Source organism: Drosophila miranda (assembly GCF_003369915.1).
Source record: "Drosophila miranda strain MSH22 chromosome Y unlocalized genomic scaffold, D.miranda_PacBio2.1 Contig_Y1_pilon, whole genome shotgun sequence".
Taxonomy (NCBI): domain Eukaryota; kingdom Metazoa; phylum Arthropoda; class Insecta; order Diptera; family Drosophilidae; genus Drosophila; species Drosophila miranda.
The window spans coordinates 39,480,338-39,507,638 of NW_022881603.1; the positions used below are offsets into that span (position 1 = coordinate 39,480,338).

Here is a 27,301-nt window from a genome sequence, read left to right on the forward strand (position 1 = left end):
ATATTGTGGATGCAACAGATTTTCGTCCTTTGTGGGGGCGGAAGGGGTGGGGCGAAATTCTGAGATATACGTTTTATAGTGAGATCTAACAGAAATGCGGTTACCAAATTTGGTTACTCTAGCCCTAATAGTCTCTGAGATTTGTGGATGCCCCAGATTTTCGTCCCTTGCGGGGGCGGAAGGGGGTGTGGCGAAATTTGGACACGAAACGGTCAAGGTCCGATATCACAGGAGTGTGGATACCAAATTTGGTTGCTCCGGCTCTTATAGGTTCTGAGATCCTTGAACTCATATTTTGCAATTGGCAAAGCCGACCATGAAGAATGAAATTGTTTTCTTGATTCTGGCTATAATAATTATACGATCTGGTTGAGATTTTACACTCTAGAACATATAGTCATCCTCTACGATTCTGCGTTTTTGGTTTTATCGTATCTTTAAAAATGTGGATGCCACAGATTTTCGTCCTTTGTGGGGGCGGAAGTGGGCGAAGTTTTGAAATATTCTTGTAGCAGTGACATATCACAGAAGTCTGGATCCAAAACATCGTTGCTCTAGCTCTTATAGTCTTTGAGCACTAGGCGCTGAAGGGGACGGACAGACGGACGGACGGACAGACGGACAGACGGACGGACGGACAGACGGACAGACAGACATGGCTCAATCGACTCGGCTATTGATGCTGATCAAGAATATATATACTTTATGGGGTCGGAAACGATTCCTTCTGGACGTTACACACATCCACTTTTACCACAAATCTAATATACCCCAATACTCATTTTGAGTATCGGGTATAATAAATGAAACGGAAGTTTCAATTAATAATTTGGAAAATACGAGCTGGACAGGCTGTATTTTAATAGATAACGAAATATGTATATCTATTGTAATTGAAAAATAAAAATTTTTCGCGACGGTGGCGTTTTCGAGGCCGGAACATCGAAAGTGCTTAATGGCTAGAATTGAAAAAAAACGAGGGGGAACGTTGTGAGTTGCTGCGGACACCGTAACTCTACGGTTATACCCGATACTAAGTCAGTATGGCTCTGCTCCGGCAGACGCCGCTAATATTAAACGACACGACAAAGAGTGCGTGCGAGAGAGACAGAAAATCAGTCTGAGCGTGACGTCGGGCGCTGCGTAGCCACTGCAAATTGAATTGTTCCTATTGGCTATAAAAATGATCTGATCTGATCCAGATTCAGCAATCTGATAGATATGGTAATTATCTATGATTCTGCGTTTTTAGTTTTCTCGAATGTGCAATATTGTGGATGCAACAGATTTTCGTCTTTTGTGTGGGCGGAAGGAGGTGGGGCGAAATTTCGAGATACACGTTTTATAGTAAGATCTTACAGGAGTGCGGATACCAAATTTGGTTACTCTAGCCTTAATAGTCTCTGAGATTTTTGAATATCCCCAGATTTTCGTCCTTTGCGGGGGCAGAAGGGGGTGTGGCGAAATTTTGAAACAAACTCGTCTCGGTTGTAGCGGGCCTGAAGCGACGTAGAAGAAGTCGATAGGTTTGGCGGGAAGGATTAATCGGCTAAGATTTGAAAGAATAATTGAAAGTCAAGACCATGATATCGATCTCGGGGCCAGGGATACATGCTGCCACCCTTTGACAGGCACAGGGTTACTTTGACCTGTTAACGCGCAGGGTTACTTTGACCTGTTAACGCGCAGAGATGCTTTGTACATCTGACAGGCCATGTCAAATTCCTTTTTCGGTTAAAGATCTCGTCGAGAACGGGTGTGCGCGCAAACGAATCTTTTGTAAGAAGTGCCATCATAGGAAAATTCCATTGTGAAACAACTCGACACGGTACGGAAAAGACATACCTTTCGGTTGATCGCGATATTTTGGGTGAGTGCGATTGGAAAAATCCACAGAACAGGTTTTCATCTGATTTTCTGCAGCTCACGCACCCGCTGATTCCCTTGCTCGTACAAGTGGAGTGACGGGGCACGGGAGTGTCGCGACAGATCCCGCTCGGAGGAAAGACGCCACAGCTTCAAAGACCGGACGGTCTTTCGCTTATTGCGTGGGGCAGCGACCCACGCTATTTAAACGCACCCCATCGTCCAGTCGCCGGCTAAGTAAGCCGCAGAGCGCAGTCAGCCGGGGGCTGGAATAAGCAAACGCCTTCCCGCTTGGGACCCTTCGCCTGCGAGGAGCACCCTAGACAGGGTTAAACAGCAGCGCGCGCCAAGGCGCGTGAAGAAGAAGCAGGAGCAAATCAGGGATGCTGCAGTGCTAAAGCCACCTGCGGCCTTCGTTTTCTCGGTTGCCCGAGCGCAGACCATGCTGCAGCGATGAAGCCAACTGCGGCCATCGTCTTCCTGGTTGCCCAATCGTCGGCCAAACAGAGGCAGAATTCTCCGCCTTCGGCTGTCCTCTTCGCCCCGACTCTGTCCAGGATTCCTCTTCCAGCAGCTTCAGGGAGCACAGTTCACCAAATCATAGGGTTCAGCGGATGCTAGTCTCGTCTATTACCATCCTAATGTTTAAAGTATAAAAATCTCACAAAATTTGTATATTCATGAAGAATAATTATCAGCTAACCTCATTAACGTTCAAGTTCCCCCTGGGAGTTCGGGAAATGTGTTCAGAATTTGCAGTTATAAGTATTGTTAAGACATCGCTAGTTTAATTCATTTTCGTTACACATTCGTTAAACTCATATCAGCTTAAGCAATCTTTATAAATATTCACAAGCTATTGTTGTCAGTTAAGTTCGGATTGAATTGTCAGGGAGAAAATTCCCCCAAAAGTTCTGTGGCTCCACATACAAGGAGTAGGTCGAAGTTGGGAATTCTGAGTTGTAGCAAGAGATAGAGTCTTCGTACTGTAAACCACCTTTCCGAATTAACGCTTGTTTTCAGCCTACGCCGGAAGATCGATCTTTCGTCGTTGGAAATTGAACAGTGAGTGAGTAAGCATACCTTCCAAAAGTTGAAATGTACGTAGTTTTGAAAACCAACTGATCCTTGCCCAACCTCGCGAATTTGAAACCTCTGACCCCTGCCTATTGAGGCTTTGCCTTGAGCGATCTGATCGTTGGCTAATTAGAGATGCCATCTGCATCCAGTCATCGACTGAACTCCGCATAGGAGATCACGTTTTGTCAGCCAGACCGCCTCTTTGATTTTCGACTCATTCCGAAGTTAAAAGATTTAATGATTTTTCCACATTTTTGCGAAAAGCGAAAGTAACGAACTTAAAGTATTCAATGATTTTCCCATGTTATGCGAAAAGCGAAATTTATGAATTTAATTAGAATTTAACTCGAATTACAGTCTTATTATATATATACTCATTACATTATCAAATATCCTTATATACCCAACCATTACGAATCACCTATTTTTAGTAGTTATTAAGATCATTTACTATGTTGCCATATCGGATTTAATTTTTGTTTTAAGGAAATAATGTTGAAGTTTAGATAAAAGAACAAAATGGACTCAATGCTAGCTCGCGCGTTTTCGTAAAAGGTCAAAAGGGGTCATCGAAGAACGGCTATTCCGTGAGGATGACCAAAGGCAGGGTGGGTTCAGACTCCGCATAACATCTGCGGACAATACACCGATCTCTCCGTTTTCCTTGGTTCTCACTTCCATTTCCTCTTTACCCTTCTTTCCTTTCGCTTCCCTATCTCTTCCTGTTCTCTATCCTCTTTAGCTTCGTATCTTCTTCTCGTCAAATCTACCGTTCTAGCACAAGTCGCAGCACGCTAAATTCTGGCAATATTATTAGTAATTGAAGCCTCGAGTCTGGGTTGATCTGAGGGAGCAACAACTCCACCCCCAAAGCCGACGAGCTAGAGCCGGATAATTATTAGCGTGCCCAGCTCTCTCAAATCGTAACGCCCGTTTTCGAACAGGACTCGTTGCACGTTACACGGTCCGATATATTAGGAGTGTGGATACCAAATTTGGTTGCTCTAGCTTTTGTAGTCTCTGAGATCTAGGCGCTAATGTTTTACTCTAAGCAAAGCCGCCTATGCTATGTGTGTGTTAGAGAGAGACAGGGCGAGAAAAAATGAAATTGTTTTCTTGATGCTGGCTATAATAATAATACGATCTAATTCAAATTCTGCAGTCTTAAAGATATCGTCATTCTCTACAATTCTACGTTTTTGGTTTTCTCATATCTTTAAAATTGTGGATGCCACAGATTTTCGTCCTTTGTGGTGGCGGAAGTGGGCGGGGCGAAGTTTTGAAATATTTTTGTAGCAGTGACATATCACAGAAGTCTGGATCCAAAACATCGTTGCTCTAGCTCTTATAGTCTTTGAGCACTAGGCGCTAATAGGGACGGACAGACGGACAGACGGACGGACGGGCAGACGGACAGTCAGACATGGCTCAATCGACTTGGCTATTGATGCTGATCAAGAATATATATACTTTATGGGGTCGGAAACGATTCCTTCTGGACGTTACACACATCCACTTTTACCACAAATCTAATATACCCCAATACTCATTTTGAGCATCGGGTATAAAAAAAAAGTGGCAAATAACTGTGACTGTGTGTGCCCACTGTGCCAGCAACAATAACTGCAGCGACAGGAAGATCAGCGACAGCGACTTAAGCAGAGGCAACACCAGCAGCAGCGACAGCGATATCAGCAGCAGCGACTTAAGCAGAGGCAACACCAGAAGCAGCAACAGCGGTATCAGCAGCAGCGACTTCAGAGGCAGCAGTAACAACAGCAGAAGCAGAATTCATCAGCTAAGTCTCATATTTCAAATTGTTTTTAAGCCTAACGAGGGGGAACGTTGTGAGTTGCAGCGGACACCGCAACTCTACAGTTATACCCGATACTAAGTCAGTATGGCTCTCCTCCGGCAGACGCCGCTAATATTGAACGACACGACAAAGAGTGCGTGCGAGAGAGACAGAAAATCAGTCTGAGCGTGACGTCGGGCGCTGCGTAGCCAGTGCAAATTGATTTGTTCCTTTTGGCTATAAAAATGATCTGATCTGATCCAGATTCAGAAATCTGATAGATATAGTCGTTATCTATGATTCTGCGTTTTTAGTTTTCTCGAATCTGCAATATTGTGGATGCAACAGATTTTCGTTCTTTGTGTAGGCGGAAGGGGGTGGGGCGAAATGTTGAGATATACGTTTTATACTGAGATCTAACGGGAGTGCGGATACCAAATTTGGTTACTCTAGCGTTAATAGTCTCTGAGATTTGTGAATATCCCCAGATTTTCATCCTTTGCGGGGGCGGAAGGGGGTGTGGCGAAATTTTGAAACAAACTCGTCTCGGTCCGATATATTAGGAGTGTGGATACCAAATTTGGTTGCTCTAGCTTTTGTAGTCTCTGAGATCTAGGCGCTAATGTTTTACTCTAAGCAAAGCCGCCTATGCTACGTGTGTGTTAGAGAGAGACAGGGCGAGAAAAAATGAAACTGTTTTCTTGATGCTGGCTATAATAATAATACGATCTAATTCAAATTCTGCAGTCTTAAAGATATGGTCGTTCTCTACGATTCTCCGTTTTTGGTTTTCTCGTATCTTTAAAATTGTGGATGCCACAGATTTTCGTCCTTTGTGGGGGGCGGAAGTGGGCGGGGCGAAGTTTTGAAATATTTTTGTAGCAGTGACATATTACAGAAGTCTAGAGCAAAAACATCGTTGCTCTAGCTCTTATAGTCTTTGAGCACTAGGCGCTAATAGGGACGGACAGACGGACGGACGGACAGACGGACAGACAGACATGGCTCAATCGACTTGGCGATCAATGCTGATCAAGAATATATATACTTTATGGGGTCGGAAACGATTCCTTCTGGACGTTACACACATCCACTTTTACCACAAATCTAATATACCCCAATACTCATTTTGAGCATCGGCTATAAAAAAAAAGTGGCAAATAACTGTGACTGTGTGTGCCCACTGTGCCAGCAACAATAACTGCAGCGACAGGAAGATCAGCGACAGCGACTTAAGCAGAGGCAACACCAGCAGCAGCGACAGCGATATCAGCAGCAGCGACTTAAGCAGAGGCAACACCAGAAGCAGCAACAGCGGTATCAGCAGCAGCGACTTCAGAGGCAGCAGTAACAACAGCAGAAGCAGAATTCATCAGCTAAGTCTCATATTTCAAATTGTTTTTAAGCCTAACGAGGGGGAACGTTGTGAGTTGCAGCGGACACCGCAACTCTACAGTTATACCCGATACTAAGTCAGTATGGCTCTCCTCCGGCAGACGCCGCTAATATTGAACGACACGACAAAGAGTGCGTGCGAGAGAGACAGAAAATCAGTCTGAGCGTGACGTCGGGCGCTGCGTAGCCAGTGCAAATTGATTTGTTCCTTTTGGCTATAAAAATGATCTGATCTGATCCAGATTCAGCAATCTGATAGATATGGTCGTTATCTATGATTCTGCGTTTTTAGTTTTCTCGAATCTGCAATATTGTGGATGCAACAGATTTTCGTTCTTTGTGTAGGCGGAAGGGGGTGGGGCGAAATGTTGAGATATACGTTTTATACTGAGATCTAACGGGAGTGCGGATACCAAATTTGGTTACTCTAGCGTTAATAGTCTCTGAGATTTGTAAATATCCCCAGATTTTCATCCTTTGCGGGGGCGGAAGGGGGTGTGGCGAAATTTTGAAACAAACTCGTCTCGGTCCGATATATTAGGAGTGTGGATACCAAATTTGGTTGCTCTAGCTTTTGTAGTCTCTGAGATCTAGGCGCTAATGTTTTACTCTAAGCAAAGCCGCCTATGCTACGTGTGTGTTAGAGAGAGACAGGGCGAGAAAAAATGAAACTGTTTTCTTGATGCTGGCTATAATAATAATACGATCTAATTCAAATTCTGCAGTCTTAAAGATATGGTCGTTCTCTACGATTCTCCGTTTTTGGTTTTCTCGTATCTTTAAAATTGTGGATGCCACAGATTTTCGTCCTTTGTGGGGGGCGGAAGTGGGCGGGGCGAAGTTTTGAAATATTTTTGTAGCAGTGACATATTACAGAAGTCTAGAGCAAAAACATCGTTGCTCTAGCTCTTATAGTCTTTGAGCACTAGGCGCTAATAGGGACGGACAGACGGACGGACGGACAGACGGACAGACAGACATGGCTCAATCGACTTGGCGATCAATGCTGATCAAGAATATATATACTTTATGGGGTCGGAAACGATTCCTTCTGGACGTTACACACATCCACTTTTACCACAAATCTATTATACCCCAATACTCATTTTGAGCATCGGGTATAAAAAAAAAGTGGCAAATAACTGTGACTGTGTGTGCCCACTGTGCCAGCAACAATAACTGCAGCGACAGGAAGATCAGCGACAGCGACTTAAGCAGAGGCAACACCAGCAGCAGCGACAGCGATATCAGCAGCAGCGACTTAAGCAGAGGCAACACCAGAAGCAGCAACAGCGGTATCAGCAGCAGCGACTTCAGAGGCAGCAGTAACAACAGCAGAAGCAGAATTCATCAGCTAAGTCTCATATTTCAAATTGTTTTTAAGCCTAACGAGGGGGAACGTTGTGAGTTGCAGCGGACACCGCAACTCTACAGTTATACCCGATACTAAGTCAGTATGGCTCTCCTCCGGCAGACGCCGCTAATATTGAACGACACGACAAAGAGTGCGTGCGAGAGAGACAGAAAATCAGTCTGAGCGTGACGTCGGGCGCTGCGTAGCCAGTGCAAATTGATTTGTTCCTTTTGGCTATAAAAATGATCTGATCTGATCCAGATTCAGCAATCTGATAGATATGGTCGTTATCTATGATTCTGCGTTTTTAGTTTTCTCGAATCTGCAATATTGTGGATGCAACAGATTTTCGTTCTTTGTGTAGGCGGAAGGGGGTGGGGCGAAATGTTGAGATATACGTTTTATACTGAGATCTAACGGGAGTGCGGATACCAAATTTGGTTACTCTAGCGTTAATAGTCTCTGAGATTTGTGAATATCCCCAGATTTTCATCCTTTGCGGGGGCGGAAGGGGGTGTGGCGAAATTTTGAAACAAACTCGTCTCGGTCCGATATATTAGGAGTGTGGATACCAAATTTGGTTGCTCTAGCTTTTGTAGTCTCTGAGATCTAGGCGCTAATGTTTTACTCTAAGCAAAGCCGCCTATGCTACGTGTGTGTTAGAGAGAGACAGGGCGAGAAAAAATGAAACTGTTTTCTTGATGCTGGCTATAATAATAATACGATCTAATTCAAATTCTGCAGTCTTAAAGATATGGTCGTTCTCTACGATTCTCCGTTTTTGGTTTTCTCGTATCTTTAAAATTGTGGATGCCACAGATTTTCGTCCTTTGTGGGGGGCGGAAGTGGGCGGGGCGAAGTTTTGAAATATTTTTGTAGCAGTGACATATTACAGAAGTCTAGAGCAAAAACATCGTTGCTCTAGCTCTTATAGTCTTTGAGCACTAGGCGCTAATAGGGACGGACAGACGGACGGACGGACAGACGGACAGACAGACATGGCTCAATCGACTTGGCGATCAATGCTGATCAAGAATATATATACTTTATGGGGTCGGAAACGATTCCTTCTGGACGTTACACACATCCACTTTTACCACAAATCTAATATACCCCAATACTCATTTTGAGTATCGGGTATAATTAAGTAAAAGTAAAAAAAACGAGGTGGAACGTTGTGAGTTGCTGCGGACACCGCAACTCTACGGTTATACCCGATACTAAGTAAGTATGGCTCTCTTCCGGCAGACGCCGCTAATATTAAACGACACGACAAAGAGTGCGTGCGAGAGAGGCAGAAAATCAGTCTGAGCGTGACGTCGGGCGCTGCGTAGCCACTGCAAATTGATTTGTTTCTGTTGGCTATAAAAATGATCTGATCTGATCCAGATTCAGCAATCAGACAGATATGGTCGTTATCTATGATTTTGCGTGTTTAGTTTTCTCGAATCTGCAATATTGTGCATGCAACAGATTTTCGTCCTTTGTGTAGGCGGAAGGGGGTGGGGCGAAACTTTGAGAAATACGTTTTATAGTGAGATCTAACAGGAGTGCGGATACTAAATTTGGTTACTCTAGCGTTAATAGTCTTTGAGATTTGTGAATATCCCCAGATTTTCGTCCTTTGCGGGGGCGGAAGGGGGTGTGGCGAAATTTTGAAACAAACTCGTCTCGGTACGATATATTAGGAGTCTGGATACCAAATTTGGTTGCTCTAGATTTTAAAGTCTCTGAGATCTAGGCGCTAATGTTTTACTCTAAGCAAAGCCGCCTATGCTACGTGTGTGTTAGAGAGAGACAGGGCGAGAAAAAATGAAATTGTTTTCTTGATGCTGGCTATAATAATAATACGATCCAATTCAGATTCTGCAGTCTAAAAGATGTGGTCATTCTTTACGATTCTGCGTTTTTGGTTTTCTCATATCTTTAAAATTGTGGATGCCACAGATTTTCGTCCTTTGTGGGGGCGGAAGTGGGCAAGGCGAAGTTTTGAAATATTTTTGTAGCAGTGACATATCACAGAAGTCTGGATCCAAAACATCGTTGCTCTAGCTCTTATAGTCTTTGAGCACTAGGCGCTGAAGGGGACGGACAGACGGACAGACGGACGGACGGACGGACGGACAGACAGACAGACAGGGCTCAATCGACTCGGCTATTGATGCTGATCAAGAATATATATACTTTATGGGGTCGGAAACGATTCCTTCTGGACGTTACACACATCCACTTTTACCACAAATCTAATATATTTATTTATTAAATTAACAAATTGTCTGTTAATTATGGTGCTTAGTTACTAAAGGCGGAAAAAGATAAGTTAAAAGTTATCTAAATTTAAATGATTATAAATATTGCATGCAATTAGTTTAAGAGACAGTTCAGGGGATAGGGTTTGACAGAGGGAGTTATAATTATGGCATAAAACCCTAAAAGGTTCATGATCAGCATAATTAGACCTACATATGGGTAGACGGATAGGCCTAAAAGTACGGGTAGGTCTAGATGGAACGGGCAAGTCAATCTGACCCAAGAGAGTTTGGGAGTCAACAGTCCCAAGAAGGAGCTTGTGCACGAACATTACACCATTGCATATTCTGCGATGGTGCAACGATGGCAGGTCAATAAGATTTAGCCTAGACCGGTACGGTGGCAAGATTCTACCCGAGTCCCAGTTAAAGTTCCGAAGGGCAAAAATTAAATATTGCTTTTGCAAGGATTCAATAACAGCCTGCTGCTCTTTATACTGCGGGCTCCACACACAAGAACAATACTCCAATATAGGACGTACTAACGAGATGTACAGTTGTTTCGTAACGTACGGGTCGTCAAACTCCTTGGACCAACCCTTGATGAACGCTAAAACACCCTTAGCTTTATTTACAGTTGCAGCTATATGGGTGTTGAAACACATCTTATGATCAAAAAGGACTCCGAGGTCATTTGAACTCGAAATTCGCTCAAGGACATGATTTCCTAGAACATATGAGACAAAATGAGGAGCGCGACGGTAAAATGTCATAAGTTTGCATTTGGAAAGGTTCAGAAAAAGAAGATTAGTTGAACACCACAATAGTAGTTCACTTAGATCAAGTTGAAGGCGGGTGTGCAAATACCAATCAGAGTAAGAAAGACAGATTTTGACATCATCAGCATACAGCATACTAATATACCCCAATACTCATTTTGAGTATCGGGTATAAAAAGAGCGAACACCGAGGTAAGTGGAGTGTCATCTACAGACTCTTGCACTTCAAAGTACAAAGTTACTTTATCGGTAAAAACTCGTGATAATAATAAAGGTCCTCTAAATATTGAAGCAATTATTCTTCCGAAATTGATGAAAGCTTTACCATTAAAGTCTTTCAATATTGATAAAACTAAGTGGCAAGATTATGTGTTGTTAGACCCTAACTTTAACAAACCAAGTAGGGTATATGTAATAATTGGGATAGATTTGTATACCCATATTTTAAAAGACGGAGTAGTAACGAGGTGGAACGTTGTGAGTTGCTGCGGACACCGCAACTCTACAGTTATACCCGATACTAAGTCAGTATGGCTCTCCTGCGGCAGACGCCGCTAATATTGAACCACACGACAAAGAGTGCGTGCGAGAGAGACAGAAAATCAGTCTGAGCGTGACGTCGGGCGCTGCGTAGCCACTGAAAATTGATTTCTTGCTTTTGGCTACAAAAATGATCCGATCTGATCCAGATTCAGCAATCTGATAGATATAGTCATTATCTATGATTCTGCGTTTTTAGTTTTCTCGAATGTGCAATATTGTGGATGCAACAGATTTTCGTCTTTTGTGTAGGCGGAAGGGGGTGGGGCGAAATTTTAAGATGCACGTTTTATAGTAAGATCTAACAGGAGTGCGGATACCAAATTTGGTTACTCTAGCTTTAATAGTCTCTGAGATTTTTGAATATCCCCAGATTTTCGTCCTTTGCGGGGGCGGAAGGGGGTGTGGCGAAATTTTGAAACAAACTCGTCTCGGTCCGATATATTAGGAGTGTGGATACCAAATTTGGTTGCTCTAGCTTTTGTAGTCTCTGAGATCTAGGCGCTAATGTTTTACTCTAAGCAAAGCCGCCTATGCTACGTGTGTGTTAGAGAGAGACAGGGCGAGAAAAAATGAAATTGTTTTCTTGATGCTGGCTATAATAATAATTCGATCCAATTCAGATTCCGCAGTCTTAAAGATATGGTCATTCTCTACAATTCTACGTTTTTGGTTTTCTCATATCTTTAAAATTGTGGATGCCACAGATTTTCGTCCTTTGTGGGGGCAGAAGTGGGCGGGGCGAAGTTTTGAAATACTTTTGTAGCAGTGACATATCACAGAAGTCTGGATCCAAAACATCGTTGCTCTAGCTCTTATAGTCTTTGAGCACTAGGCGCTGAAGGGGACGGACAGACAGACATGGCTCAATCGACTTGGCGATCAATGCTGATCAAGAATATATATACTTTATGGGGTCGGAAACGATTCCTTCTGGACGTTACACACATCCACTTTTACCACAAATCTAATATACCCCAATACTCATTTTGAGTATCGGGTATAAAAACGAGGGGGAACGTTGTGAGTTGCTGCGGACACCGCAACTCTACGGTTATACCCGATACTAAGTCAGTATGGCTCTCCTCCGGCAGACGCCGCTTATATTAAACGACACGACAAAGAGTGCGTGCGAGAGAGACAGAAAATCAGTCTGAGCGTGACGTCGGGCGCTGCGTAGCCACTGCAAATTGATTTGTTCCTATTGGCTATAAAAATGATCTGATCTGATCCAGATTCAGCAAGCTGATATATATGATCATTATCTATGATTCTGCGTTTTTAGTTTTCTCGTATCCTCAATATTGTGGATGCAACAGATTTTTGGGGGCGGAAGGGGGTGGGGCGAAATTTTGAGATATACGTTTTATAGTGAGATCTAACAGGAGTGCGGATACCAAATTTGGTTACTCTAGCCTTAATAGTCTCTGAGATTTTAGAATATCCCCAGATTTTCATCCTTTGCGGGGGCGGAAGGGGGTGTGGCGAAATTTTGAAACAAACTCGTCTCGGTCCGATATATTAGGAGTGTGGATACCAAATTTGGTTGCTCTAGCTTTTGTAGTCTCTGAGATCTAGGCGCTAATGTTTTACTCTAAGCAAAGCCGCCTATGCTACGTGTGTGTTAGAGAGAGACAGGGCGAGAAAAAATGAAATTGTTTTCTTGATGCTGGCTATAATAATAATACGATCCAATTCAGATTCCGCAGTCTTAAAGATATGGTCAATCTCTACAATTCTACGTTTTTGGTTTTCTCATATCTTTAAAGTTGTGGATGCCACAGATTTTCGTCCTTTGTGGGGGCAGAAGTGGGCGGGGCGAAGTTTTGAAATATTTTTGTAGCAGTGACATATCACAGAAGTCTGGATCCAAAAGATCGTTGCTCTAGCTCTTATAGTCTTTGAGCACTAGGCGCTGAAGGGGACGGACAGACGGAAAGACGGACAGACGGACGGACGGACAGACAGACAGGGCTCAATCGACTCGGCTATTGATGCTGATCAAGAATATATATACTTTATGGGGTCAGAAACGATTCCTTTTGGACGTTACACACATCCACTTTTACCACAAATCTAATATACCCCAATACTCATTTTGAGTATCGGGTATAAAAACAGAAAAAACGAGGGGGAACGTTGTGAGTTGCTGCGGACACCGCAACTCTACGGTTATACCCGATACTAAGTCAGTATGGCTCTCCTCCGGCAGACGCCGCTAATATTAAACGACACGACAAAAAGTGCGTGCGAGAGAGACAGAAAATCAGTCTGAGCGTGACGTCGGGTGCTGCGTAGCCAATGCAAATTGATTTGTTCCTATTGGCTATAAAAATGATCTGATCTGATCCAGATACAGCAATCTGATAGATATGGTCATTATCTATGATTCTGCGTTTTTAGTTTTCTCGAATGTGCAATATTGTGGATGCAACAGATTTTCGTTCTTTGTGTGGGCGGAAGGGGGTGGGGCGAAATTTTGAGATACACGTTTTATAGTAAGATCTAACAGGAGTGCGGATACCAAATTTGGTTACTCTAGCCTTAATAGTCTCTGAGATTTTTGAATATCCCCAGATTTTCGTTTTTGGTTTTCTCATATCTTTAAAATTGCGGATGCCACAGATTTTCGTCCTTTGTGGGGGCAGAAGTGGGCGGGGCGAAGTTTTGAAATATTTTTGTAGCAGTGACATATCACAGAAGTCTGGATCCAAAACATCGTTGCTCTAGCTCTTATAGTCTTTGAGCACTAGGCGCTGAAGGGACGGACAGACGGAAAGACGGACAGACGGACGGACGGACAGACGGACAGACAGACAGGGCTCAATCGACTCGGCTATTGATGCTGATCAAGAATATATATACTTTATGGGGTCAGAAACGATTCCTTTTGGACGTTACACACATCCACTTTTACCACAAATCTAATATACCCCAATACTCATTTTGAGTATCGGGTATAAAAACGAGGGGGAACGTTGTGAGTTGCTGCGGACACCGCAACTCTACGGTTATACCCGATACTAAGTCAGTATGGCTCTCCTCCGGCAGACGCCGCTTATATTAAACGACACGACAAAGAGTGCGTGCGAGAGACAGAAAATCAGTCTGAGCGTGACGTCGGGCGCTGCGTAGCCACTGCAAATTGATTTGTTCCTATTGGCTATAAAAATGATCTGATCTGATCCAGATTCAGCAAGCTGATATATATGATCATTATCTATGATTCTGCGTTTTTAGTTTTCTCGTATCCTCAATATTGTGGATGCAACAGATTTTCGTCCTTTGTGGGGGCGGAAGGGGGTGGGGCGAAATTTTGAGATATACGTTTTATAGTGAGATCCAACAGGAGTGCGGATACCAAATTTGGTACCTCTAGCCTTAATAGTCTCTGAGATTTTAGAATATCCCCAGATTTTCATCCTTTGCGGGGGCGGAAGGGGGTGTGGCGAAATTTTGAAACAAACTCGTCTCGGTCCGATATATTAGGAGTGTGGATACCAAATTTGGTTGCTCTAGCTTTTGTAGTCTCTGAGATCTAGGCGCTAATGTTTTACTCTAAGCAAAGCCGCCTATGCTACGTGTGTGTTAGAGAGAGACAGGGCGAGAAAAAATGAAATTGTTTTCTTGATGCTGGCTATAATAATAATACGATCCAATTCAGATTCCGCAGTCTTAAAGATATGGTCAATCTCTACAATTCTACGTTTTTGGTTTTCTCATATCTTTAAAATTGTGGATGCCACAGATTTTCGTCCTTTGTGTGGGCAGAAGTGGGCGGGGCGAAGTTTTGAAATATTTTTGTAGCAGTGACATATCACAGAAGTCTGGATCCAAAAGATCGTTGCTCTAGCTCTTATAGTCTTTGAGCACTAGGCGCTGAAGGGGACGGACAGACGGAAAGACGGACAGACGGACGGACGGACAGACAGACAGGGCTCAATCGACTCGGCTATTGATGCTGATCAAGAATATATATACTTTATGGGGTCAGAAACGATTCCTTTTGGACGTTACACACATCCACTTTTACCACAAATCTAATATACCCCAATACTCATTTTGAGTATCGGGTATAAAAACAGAAAAAACGAGGGGGAACGTTGTGAGTTGCTGCGGACACCGCAACTCTACAGTTATACCCGATACTAAGTCAGTATGGCTCTCCAGCGGCAGACGCCGCTAATATTGAACCACACGACAAAGAGTGCGTGCGAGAGGGACAGAAAATCAGTCTGAGCGTGACGTCGGGCGCTGCGTAGCCACTGAAAATTGATTTCTTGCTTTTGGCTACAACAATGATCCGATCTGATCCAGATTCAGCAATCTGATAGATATGGTCATTATCTATGATTCTGCGTTTTTAGTTTTCTCGAATGTGCAATATTGTGGATGCAACAGATTTTCGTCCTTTGTATGGGCGGAAGGGGGTGGGGCGAAATTCTGAGATATACGTTTTATAGTGAGATCTAACAGAAGTGCGGATACCAAATTTGGTTACTCTAGCTTTAATAGTCTCTGAGATTTGTGGATGCCCCAGATTTTCGTCCTTTGCGGGGGCGGAAGGGGGTGTGGCGAAATTTGGACACGAAACGGTCAAGGTCCGATATCACAGGAGTGTGGATACCAAATTTGGTTGCTCTGGCTCTTATAGGTTCTGAGATCCTTGAACTCATATTTTGCAATTGACAAAACCGACCATGAAACCTGTGTGTTAGAGAGAGACAGAGTGAGAAAGAATGAAATTGTTTTCTTGATTCTGGCTATAATCATTATACGATCTGGTTCAGATTTTGCACTGTAGAAGATATGGTCATCCTCACCGATTCTGCGTTTTTGGTTTTATCGTATCTTTAAAAATGTGGATGCCACAGATTTTCGTCCTTTGTGGGGGCGGAAGTGGGCGGGGCGAAGTTTTGAAATATTTTTGTAGCAGTGACATATCACAGAAGTCTGGATCCAAAACATCGTTGCTCTAGCTCTTATAGTCTTTGAGCACTAGGCGCTGAAGGGACGGACGGACGGACGGACGGACGGACGGACGGACAGACGGACAGACGGACAGACAGACATGGCTCAATCGACTCGGCTATTGATGCTGATCAAGAATATATATACTTTATGGGGTCGGAAACGATTCCTTCTGGACGTTACACACATCCACTTTTACCACAAATCTAATTTATTTATTTATTAAATTAACAAATTGTCTGTTAATTATGGTGCTTAGTTACTAAAGGCGGAAAAAGATAAGTTAAAAGTTAGCTAAATTTAAATGATTATAAATATTGCATGCAATTAGTTTAAGAGACAGTTCAGGGGATAGGGTTTGACAGAGGGAGTTATAATTATGGCATAAAACCCTAAAAGGTTCATGATGAGCATAATTAGACCTACATATGGGTAGACGGATAGGCCTAAAAGTACGGGTAGGTCTAGATGGAACGGCCAAGTCAATCTGACCCAAGAGAGTTTGGGAGTCAACAGTCCCAAGAAGGAGCTTGTGCACGAACATTACACCATTGCATATTCTGCGATGGTGCAACGATGGCAGGTCAATAAGATTTAGCCTAGACCGGTACGGTGGCAAGATTCTACCCGAGTCCCAGTTAAAGTTCCGAAGGGCAAAAATTAAATATTGCTTTTGCAAGGATTCAATAACAGCCTGCTGCTCCTTATACTGCGGGCTCCACACACAAGAACAATACTCCAATATAGGACGTACTAACGAGATGTACAGTTGTTTCGTAACGTACGGGTCGTCAAACTCCTTGGACCAACGCTTGATGAACGCTAAAACACCCTTAGCTTTATTTACAGTTGCAGCTATATGGGTGTTGAAACACATCTTATGATCAAAAAGGACACCGAGGTCATTTGAACTCGAAATTCGCTCAAGGACATGATTTCCTAGAACATATGAGACAAAATGAGGAGCGCGACGGTAAAATGTCATAAGTTTGCATTTGGAAAGGTTCAGAAAAAGAAGATTAGTTGAACACCACAATAGTAGTTCACTTAGATCAAGTTGAAGGCGTGTGTGCAAATACCAATCAGAGTAAGAAAGACAGATTTTGACATCATCAGCATACAGCATACTAATATACCCCAATACTCATTTTGAGTATCGGGTATAAAAAGAGCGAACACCGAGGTAAGTGGAGTGTCATCTACAGACTCTTGCACTTCAAAGTACAAAGTTACTTTATCGGTAAAAACTCGTGATAATAATAAAGGTCCTCTAAATATTGAAGCAATTATTCTTCCGAAATTGATGAAAGCTTTACCATTAAAGTCTTTCAATATTGATAAAACTAAGTGGCAAGATTATGTGTTGTTAGACCCGAACTTTAACAAACCAAGTAGGGTAGATGTAATAATTGGGATAGATTTGTATACCCATATTTTTAAAGACGGAGTAGTAACGAGGTGGAACGTTGTGAGTTGCTGCGGACACCGCAACTCTACAGTTATACCCGATACTAAGTCAGTATGGCTCTCCTGCGGCAGACGCCGCTAATATTGAACCACACGACAAAGAGTGCGTGCGAGAGAGACAGAAAATCAGTCTGAGCGTGACGTCGGGCGCTGCGTAGCCACTGAAAATTTATTTCTTGCTTTTGGCTACAAAAATGATCCGATCTGATCCAGATTCAGCAATCTGATAGATATCGTCATTATCTATGATTCTGCGTCTTTAGTTTTCTCGAATGTGCAATATTGTGGATGCAACAGATTTTCGTCCTTTGTGTAGGCGGAAGGGGGTGGGGCGAAATTTTAAGATGCACGTTTTATAGTAAGATCTAACAGGAGTGCGGATACCAAATTTGGTTACTCTAGCTTTAATAGTCTCTGAGATTTTTGAATATCCCCAGATTTTCGTCCTTTGCGGGGCAGAAGGGGTGTGGCGAAATTTTGAAACAAACTCGTCTCGGTCCGATATATTAGGAGTGTGGATACCAAAGTTGGTTGCTCTAGCTTTTGTAGTCTCTGAGATCTAGGCGCTAATGTTTTACTCTAAGCAAAGCCGCCTATGCTACGTGTGTGTTAGAGAGAGACAGGGCGAGAAAAAATGAAATTGTTTTCTTGATGCTGGCTATAATAATAATACGATCCAATTCAGATTCCGCAGTCTTAAAGATATGGTCATTCTCTACAATTCTACGTTTTTGGTTTTCTCATATCTTTAAAATTGTGGATGCCACAGATTTTCGTCCTTTGTGGGGGCGGAAGTGGGCGGGGCGAAGTTTTGAAATACTTTTGTAGCAGTGACATATTACAGAAGTCTGGATCCAAAACATCGTTGCTCTAGCTCTTATAGTCTTTGAGCACTAGGCGCTGAAGGGGACGGACAGACGGACAGACGGACAGACGGACAGACAGACAGGGCTCAATCGACTCGGCTATTGATGCTGATCAAGAATATATATACTTTATGGGGTCAGAAACGATTGCTTTTGGACGTTACACACATCCACTTTTACCACAAATCTAATATACCCCAATACTCATTTTGAGTATCGGGTATAAAAACAGAAAAAACGAGGGGGAACGTTGTGAGTTGCTGCGGACACCGCAACTCTACGGTTATACCCGATACTAAGTCAGTATGGCTCTCCTCCGGCAGACGCCGCTAATATTAAACGACACGACAAAGAGTGCGTGCGAGAGAGACAGAAAATCAGTCTGAGCGTGACGTCGGGTGCTGCGTAGCCAATGCAAATTGATTTGTTCCTATTGGCTATAAAAATGATCTGATCTGATCCAGATTCAGCAATCTGATAGATATGGTCATTATCTATGATTCTGCGTTTTTAGTTTTCTCGAATGTGCAATATTGTGGATGCAACAGATTTTCGTCCTTTGTGTAGGCGGAAGGGGGTGGGGCGAAATTTTGAGATGCACGTTTTATAGTAAGATCTAACAGGAGTGCGGATACCAAATTTGGTTACTCTAGCCTTAATAGTCTCTGAGATTTTTGAATATCCCCAGATTTTCGTCCTTTGCGGGGGCAGAAGGGGGTGTGGCGAAATTTTGAAACAAACTCGTCTCGGTCCTATATCTTAGGAGTGTGGATAGCAAATTTGGTTGCTCTAGCTTTTTTAGTCTCTGAGATCTAGGCGCTAATGTTTTACTCTAAGCAAAGCCGCCTATGCTACGTGTGTGTTAGAGAGAGACAGGGCGAGAAAAAATGAAATTGTTTTCTTGATGCTGGCTATAATAATAATACGATCCAATTCAGATTCCGCAGTCTTAAAGATATGGTCATTCTCTACAATTCTACGTTTTTGGTTTTCTCATATCTTTAAAATTGTGGATGCCACAGATTTTCGTCCTTTGTGGGGGCGAAGTGGGCGGGGCGAAGTTTTGAAATACTTTTGTAGCAGTGACATATTACAGAAGTCTGGATCCAAAACATCGTTGCTCTAGCTCTTATAGTCTTTGAGCACTAGGCGCTGAAGGGGACGGACAGACGGACAGACGGACGGACGGACAGACGGACAGACAGACAGGGCTCAATCGACTTGGCTATTGATGCTGATCAAGAATATATATACTTTACGGGGTCGGAAACGATTCCTTCTGGACGTTACACACATCCACTTTTACCACAAATCTAATATACCCCAATACTCATTTTGAGTATCGGGTATAAAAACAGAAAAAACGAGGGGAACGTTGTGAGTTGCTGCGGACACCGCAACTCTACGGTTATACCCGATACTATGTCAGTATGGCTCTCCTCCGGCAGACGCCGCTAATATTAAACGACACGACAAAAAGTGCGTGCGAGAGAGACAGAAAATCAGTCTGAGCGTGACGTCGGGCGCTGCGTAGCCACTGAAAATTGATTTCTTGCTTTTGGCTACAAAAATGATCCGATCTGATCCAGATTCAGCAATCTGATAGATATCGTCATTATCTATGATTCTGCGTTTTTAGTTTTCTCGAATGTGCAATATTGTGGATGCAACAGATTTTCGTCCTTTGTGTAGGCGGAAGGGGGTGGGGCGAAATTTTAAGATGCACGTTTTATAGTAAGATCTAACAGGAGTGCGGATACCAAATTTGGTTACTCTAGCCTTAATAGTCTCTGAGATTTTTGAATATCCCCAGATTTTCGTCCTTTGCGGGGCAGAAGGGGGTGTGGCGAAATTTTGAAACAAACTCGTCTCGGTCCGATATATTAGGAGTGTGGATACCAAATTTGGTTGCTCTAGCTTTTGTAGTCTCTGAGATCTAGGCGCTAATGTTTTACTCTAAGCAAAGCCGCCTATGCTACGTGTGTGTTAGAGAGAGACAGGGCGAGAAAAAATGAAATTGTTTTCTTGATGCTGGCTATAATAATAATACGATCCAATTCAGATTCCGCAGTCTTAAAGATATGGTCATTCTCTACAATTCTACGTTTTTGGTTTTCTCATATCTTTAAAATTGTGGATGCCACAGATTTTCGTCCTTTGTGGGGCGGAAGTGGGCGGGGCGAAGTTTTGAAATACTTTTGTAGCAGTGACATATTACAGAAGTCTGGATCCAAAACATCGTTGCTCTAGCTCTTATAGTCTTTGAGCACTAGGCGCTGAAGGGGACGGACAGACGGACAGACGGACGGACAGACGGACAGACAGACAGGGCTCAATCGACTCGGCTATTGATGCTGATCAAGAATATATATACTTTCTGGGGTCAGAAACGATTCCTTTTGGACGTTACACACATCCTCTTTTACCACAAATCTAATATACCCCAATACTCATTTTGAGTATCGGGTATAAAAACAGAAAAAACGAGGGGAACGTTGTGAGTTGCTGCGGACACCGCAACTCTACGGTTATACCCGATACTAAGTCAGTATGGCTCTCCTCCGGCAGACGCCGCTAATATTAAACGACACGACAAAGAGTGCGTGCGAGAGAGACAGAAAATCAGTCTGAGCGTGACGTCGGGTGCTGCGTAGCCACTGCAAATTGATTTGTTCCTATTGGCTATAAAAATGATCTGATCTGATCCAGATTCAGCAATCTGATAGATATGGTCATTATCTATGATTCTGCGTTTTTAGTTTTCTCGAATGTGCAATATTGTGGATGCAACAGATTTTCGTCCTTTGTATGGGCGGAAGGGGGTGGGGCGAAATTTTGAGATACACGTTTTATAGTAAGATCTAACAGGAGTGCGGATACCAAATTTGGTTACTCTAGCCTTAATAGTCTCTGAGATTTTTGAATATCCCCAGATTTTCGTCCTTTGCGGGGGCAGAAGGGGGTGTGGCGAAATTTTGAAACAAACTCGTCTCGGTCCGATATATTAGGAGTGTGGATACCAAAGTTGGTTGCTCTAGCTTTTGTAGTCTCTGAGATCTAGGCGCTAATGTTTTACTCTAAGCAAAGCCGCCTATGCTACGTGTGTGTTAGAGAGAGACAGGGCGAGAAAAAATGAAATTGTTTTCTTGATGCTGGCTATAATAATAATACGATCCAATTCAGATTCCGCAGTCTTAAAGATATGGTCATTCTCTACAATTCTACGTTTTTGGTTTTCTCATATCTTTAAAATTGTGGATGCCACAGATTTTCGTCCTTTGTGGGGGCAGAAGTGGGCGGGGCGAAGTTTTGAAATATTTTTATAGCAGTGACATATCACAGAAGTCTGGATCCAAAACATCGTTGCTCTAGCTCTTATAGTCTTTGAGCACTAGGCGCTGAAGGGGACGGACAGACGGAAAGACGGACAGACGGACGGACGGACAGACGGACAGACACACATGGCTCAATCGACTTGGCTATTGATGCTGATCAAGAATATATATACTTTATGGGGTCGGAAACGATTCCTTCTGGACGTTACACACATCCACTTTTACCACAAATCTAATATACCCCAATACTCATTTTGAGTATCGGGTATAAAAACAGAAAAAACGAGGGGGAACGTTGTGAGTTGCTGCGGACACCGCAACTCTACGGTTATACCCGATACTATGTCAGTATGGCTCTCCTCCGGCAGACGCCGCTAATATTAAACGACACGACAAAAAGTGCGTGCGAGAGAGACAGAAAATCAGTCTGAGCGTGACGTCGGGTGCTGCGTAGCCACTGCAAATTGATTTGTTCCTATTGGCTATAAAAATGATCTGATCTGATCCAGATTCAGCAATCTGATAGATATGGTCATTATCTATGATTCTGCGTTTTTAGTTTTCTCGAATGTGCAATATTGTGGATGCAACAGATTTTCGTCCTTTGTGTGGGCGGAAGGGGTGGGGCGAAATTTTGAGATACACGTTTTATAGTAAGATCTAACAGGAGTGCGGATACCAAATTTGGTTACTCTAGCCTTAATAGTCTCTGAGATTTTTGAATATCCCCAGATTTTCGTTTTTGGTTTTCTCATATCTTTAAAATTGTGGATGCCACAGATTTTCGTCCTTTGTGGGGGCAGAAGTGGGCGGGGCGAAGTTTTGAAATATTTTTGTAGCAGTGACATCACAGAAGTCTGGATCCAAAACATCGTTGCTCTAGCTCTTATAGTCTTTGAGCACTAGGCGCTGAAGGGGACGGACAGACGGAAAGACGGACAGACGGACGGACGGACAGACGGACAGACAAACAGGGCTCAATCGACTCGGCTATTGATGCTGATCAAGAATATATATACTTTATGGGGTCAGAAACGATTCCTTTTGGACGTTACACACATCCACTTTTATCACAAATCTAATATACCCCAATACTCATTTTGAGTATCGGGTATAAAAACAGAAACGAGGTGGAACGTTGTGAGTTGCTGCGGACACCGCAACTCTACAGTTATACCCGATACTAAGTCAGTATGGCTCTGCTGCGGCAGACGCCGCTAATATTGAACCACACGACAAAGAGTGCGTGCGAGAGAGACAGAAAATCAGTCTGAGCGTGACGTCGGGCGCTGCGTAGCCACTGAAAATTGATTTCTTGCTTTTGGCTACACAAATGATCCGATCTGATCCAGATTCAGCAATCTGATAGATATGGTCATTATCTATGATTCTGCGTTTTTAGTTTTCTCGAATGTGCAATATTGTGGATGCAACAGATTTTCGTCTTTTGTGGGGGCGGAAGGGGGTGGGGCGAAATTCTGAGATATACGTTTTATAGTGAGATCTAACAGAAGTGCGGATATCAAATTTGGTTACTCTAGCCGTAATAGTCTCTGAGATTTGTGGATGCCCCAGATTTTCGTCCTTTGCGGGGGCGGAAGGGGGTGTGGCGAAATTTGGACACGAAACGGTCAAGGTCCGATATCACAGGAGTGTGGATACCAAATTTGGTTGCTCTGGCTCTTATAGGTTCTGAGATCCTTTAACTCATATTTTGCAATTGACAAAACCGACCATGAAACCTGTGTGTTAGAGAGAGACAGAGTGAGAAAGAATGAAATTGTTTTCTTGATTCTGGCTATAAACATTATACGATCTGGTTCAGATTTTGCACTGTAGAAGATATGGTCATCCTCACCGATTCTGCGTTTTTGGTTTTATCGTATCTTTAAAAATGTGGATGCCACAGATTTTCGTCCTTTGTGGGGCGGAAGTGGGCGGGGCGAAGTTTTGAAATATTTTTGTAGTAGTGACATATCACAGAAGTCTGGATCCAAAACATCGTTGCTCTAGCTCTTATAGTCTTTGAGCACTAGGCGCTGAAGGGGACGGACGGACGGACGGACGGACGGACGGACAGACGGACAGACAGACATGGCTCAATCGACTCGGCTATTGATGCTGATCAAGAATATATATACTTTATGGGGTCGGAAACGATTCCTTCTGGACGTTACACACATCCACTTTTACCACAAATCTAATATACCCCAATACTCATTTTGAGTATCGGGTATAAAAACGAGGGGGAACGTTGTGAGTTGCTGCGGACACCGCAACTCTACGGTTATACCCGATACTAAGTCAGTATGGCTCTCCTCCGGCAGACGCCGCTAATATTAAACGACACGACAAAGAGTGCGTGCGAGAGAGACAGAAAATCAGTCTGAGCGTGACGTCGGGTGCTGCGTAGCCACTGCAAATTGATTTGTTCCTATTGGCTATAAAAATGATCTGATCTGATCCAGATTCAGCAATCTGATATATATGATCATTATCTATGATTCTGCGTTTTTAGTTTTCTCGAATGTGCAATATTGTGGATGCAACAGATTTTCGTCCTTTGTGTGGGCGAAAGGGGGTGGGGCGAAATTTTGAGATACACGTTTTATAGTAAGATCTAACAGGAGTGCGGATACCAAATTTGGTTACTCTAGCCTTAATAGTCTCTGAGATTTTTGAATATCCCCAGATTTTCGTCCTTTGCGGGGGCGAAAGGGGGTGTGGCGAAATTTTGAAACAAACTCGTCTCGGTCCGATATATTAGGAGTGTGGATACCAAATTTGGTTGCTCTAGCTTTTGTAGTCTCTGAGATCTAGGCGCTAATGTTTTACTCTAAGCAAAGCCGCCTATGCTACGTGTGTGTTAGAGAGAGACAGGGCGAGAAAAAAGGAAATTGTTTTCTTGATGCTGGCTATAATAATAATACGATCCAATTCAGATTCCGCAGTCTTAAAGATATGGTCAGTCTCTACAATTCTACGTTTTTGGTTTTCTCATATCTTTAAAATTGTGGATGCCACAGATTTTCGTCCTTTTTGGGGGCGGAAGTGGTCGGGGCGAAGTTTTGAAATGTTTTTGTAGCAGTGACATATCACAGAAGTCTGGATCCAAAACATCGTTGCTCTAGCTCTTATAGTCTTTGAGCACTAGGCGCTGAAGGGGACGGACAGACGGACGGATGGACAGACAGACAGGGCTCAATCGACTCGGCTATTGATGCTGAGCAAGAATATATATACTTTATGGGGTCGGAAACGATTCCTTCTGGACGTTACACACACCCACTTTTACCACAAATCTAATATACCCAAATACTCATTTTGAGTATCGGGTATAATTAGAACTTTGTGCAGCACATCTTCTGGCAAAATTAATTCAACGGGTGAAAGTAGCGGTTGGAAGTAATGTAGAGTGTTATGCCTGGAGTGATTCTACTATTACTCTAGCCTGGATAAAGAATGGAGACAATAAAGACAAGTTTATCAGGCGTCGAACTGACGAAGTAAGAAAGATTAAGGAAATTAAATGGGGACACGTTAGAACTGAAGACAATCCAGCAGATGTAGCATCAAGGGGCATTAGTGCAGATAAGCTAAAAGATTTTAAGATTTGGTGGAAAGGGCCTCAATGGTTGGCGAAATCTAAGGAACATTGGCCAAAAGAGGAAATTGAAGAAAAATTAGTTGTGAGCACAACAATGGTAATAGCAAAAAATAACATTTTTTAAATTATTACAAAAATATTCGTGTATGCATAAACTAGAAAGAGTCATTGCATATGTATTGAGGTTTATTCAAATGAAAACCAAAAAGAGAGAATTTCCTTCATTTTTGACAGTGAAGGAGATTAAGAGCGCCAAAGTATTAATAGTAAAACAACAACAAGCTATCCAATTCGGTTCCGAAATAGCTAGCCTAATTAATAACGAGGGGGAACGTTGTGAGTTGCTGCGGAGACCGCAACTCTACAGTTATACCCGATACTAAGTCAGTATGGCTCTCCTCCGGCAGACGCCGCTAATATTAAACGACACGACAAGGAGTGCGTGCGAGAGAGACAGAAAATCAGTCTGAGCGTGACGTCGGGTGCTGCGTAGCCAGTGCAAATTGATTTGTTCCTTTTGGCTATAAAAATGATCTGATCTGATCCAGATTCAGCAATCTGATATATATGATCATTATCTATGATTCTGCGTTTTTAGTTTTCTCGTATCCTCAATATTGTGGATGCAACAGATTTTCGTTCTTTGTGGGGGCGGAAGGGGGTGGGGCGAAATTTTGAGATATACGTTTTATAGTGAGATCTAACAGGAGTGCGGATACCAAATTTGGTTACTCTAGCCTTAATAGTCTCTGAGATTTTTGAATATCCCCAGATTTTCATCCTTTGCGGGGGCAGAAAGGGGTGTGGCGAAAGCTTGAAACAAACTCGTCTCGGTCCGATATCACAGGAGTGTGGATACCAAATTTGGTTGCTCTAGCTTTTGTAGTCTCTGAGATCTAGGCGCTAATGTTTTACTCTAAGCAAAGCCGCCTATGCTACGTGTGTGTTAGAGAGAGACAGGTCGAGAAAAAATGAAATTGTTTTCTTGATGCTGGCTATAATAATAATACGATCCAATTCAGATTCCGCAGTCTTAAAGATATAGTCATCTTCTACGATTCTGCGTTTTTAGTTTTCTCGTATCGTCGAAATTGTGGATGCCACAGATTTTCGCCCTTTGTGGAAGCGGAAGTGGGCGGGGCAAAGTTTTGAAATATTCTTGTAGCAGTGACATATCACAGAAGTCTGGATCCAAAACATCGTTGCTCTCGCTTTTATAGTCTTTGAGCACTAGGCGCTGAAGGGGACGGACAGACGGACGGACGGACAGACGGACAGACGGACAGACAGACATGGCTCAATCGACTCGGCTATTGATGCTGATCAAGAATATATATACTTTATGGGGTCGGAAACGATTCCTTTTGGACGTTACACACATCCACTTTTACCACAAATCTAATATACCCCAATACTCATTTTGAGTATCGGGTATAAAAAGGAAATAGAAACAAAAAATAAACTATTAAGCTTAAATCCGTTCTTAGATAAAGACGGATTGTTACGAGTTGGAGGTAGATTGCAAAACTCCAACGCGGAATTTGAGGTTAAACATCCCTTGATTTTAGATAAGTGTCACTTGACGACTTTAATTATCAAGAATGCACATAAAGAAACATTGCACGGTGGAACTAATCTGATGCGAAACTATATCCAGCGAAAGTTTTGGATATTCGGGCTAAGAAATTGCTTAAAGAAAAAACTTAAAGAGTGTGTCACCTGTGCTAGGTATCGACAGAATACTGCAGAACAAATTATGGGAAATCTGCCGAAACACAGAGCTACAATGTCGCACCCGTTTACAAATACAGGGGTAGACTTCGCCGGGCCTTACCATATCCGATGCTCTAAAAAACGGGGGCAGAAATCCTATAAGGGATATATTGCCGTATTCGTATGCAAGTTAACGTACCCAATTCTATTGAGCTCTTATACGAGTTGTAAACAATCTTTGGATTTCCAAAACGAAAACAATTTCAATCTTGGGCCTCCGCCTA

The 27,301-nt window shown here is 42.9% G+C and overlaps 1 protein-coding gene and 1 long non-coding RNA gene across 4 annotated transcripts in view; both read left to right on the forward strand.

Moving 5' to 3' along the window:
• LOC117189825 (myosin-M heavy chain-like) overlaps nucleotides 1-27,301 on the forward strand; it is a 107,639-nt gene that overhangs the window by 25,708 nt on the left and 54,630 nt on the right. The gene's annotated exons all lie outside the window — the stretch shown is intronic.
• Nucleotides 1,719-3,480, forward strand: LOC117189826. Its single transcript, XR_004473585.1, has 2 exons — nucleotides 1,719-1,870; nucleotides 1,924-3,480. It is a non-coding gene; the product is annotated as an uncharacterized LOC117189826 (long non-coding RNA).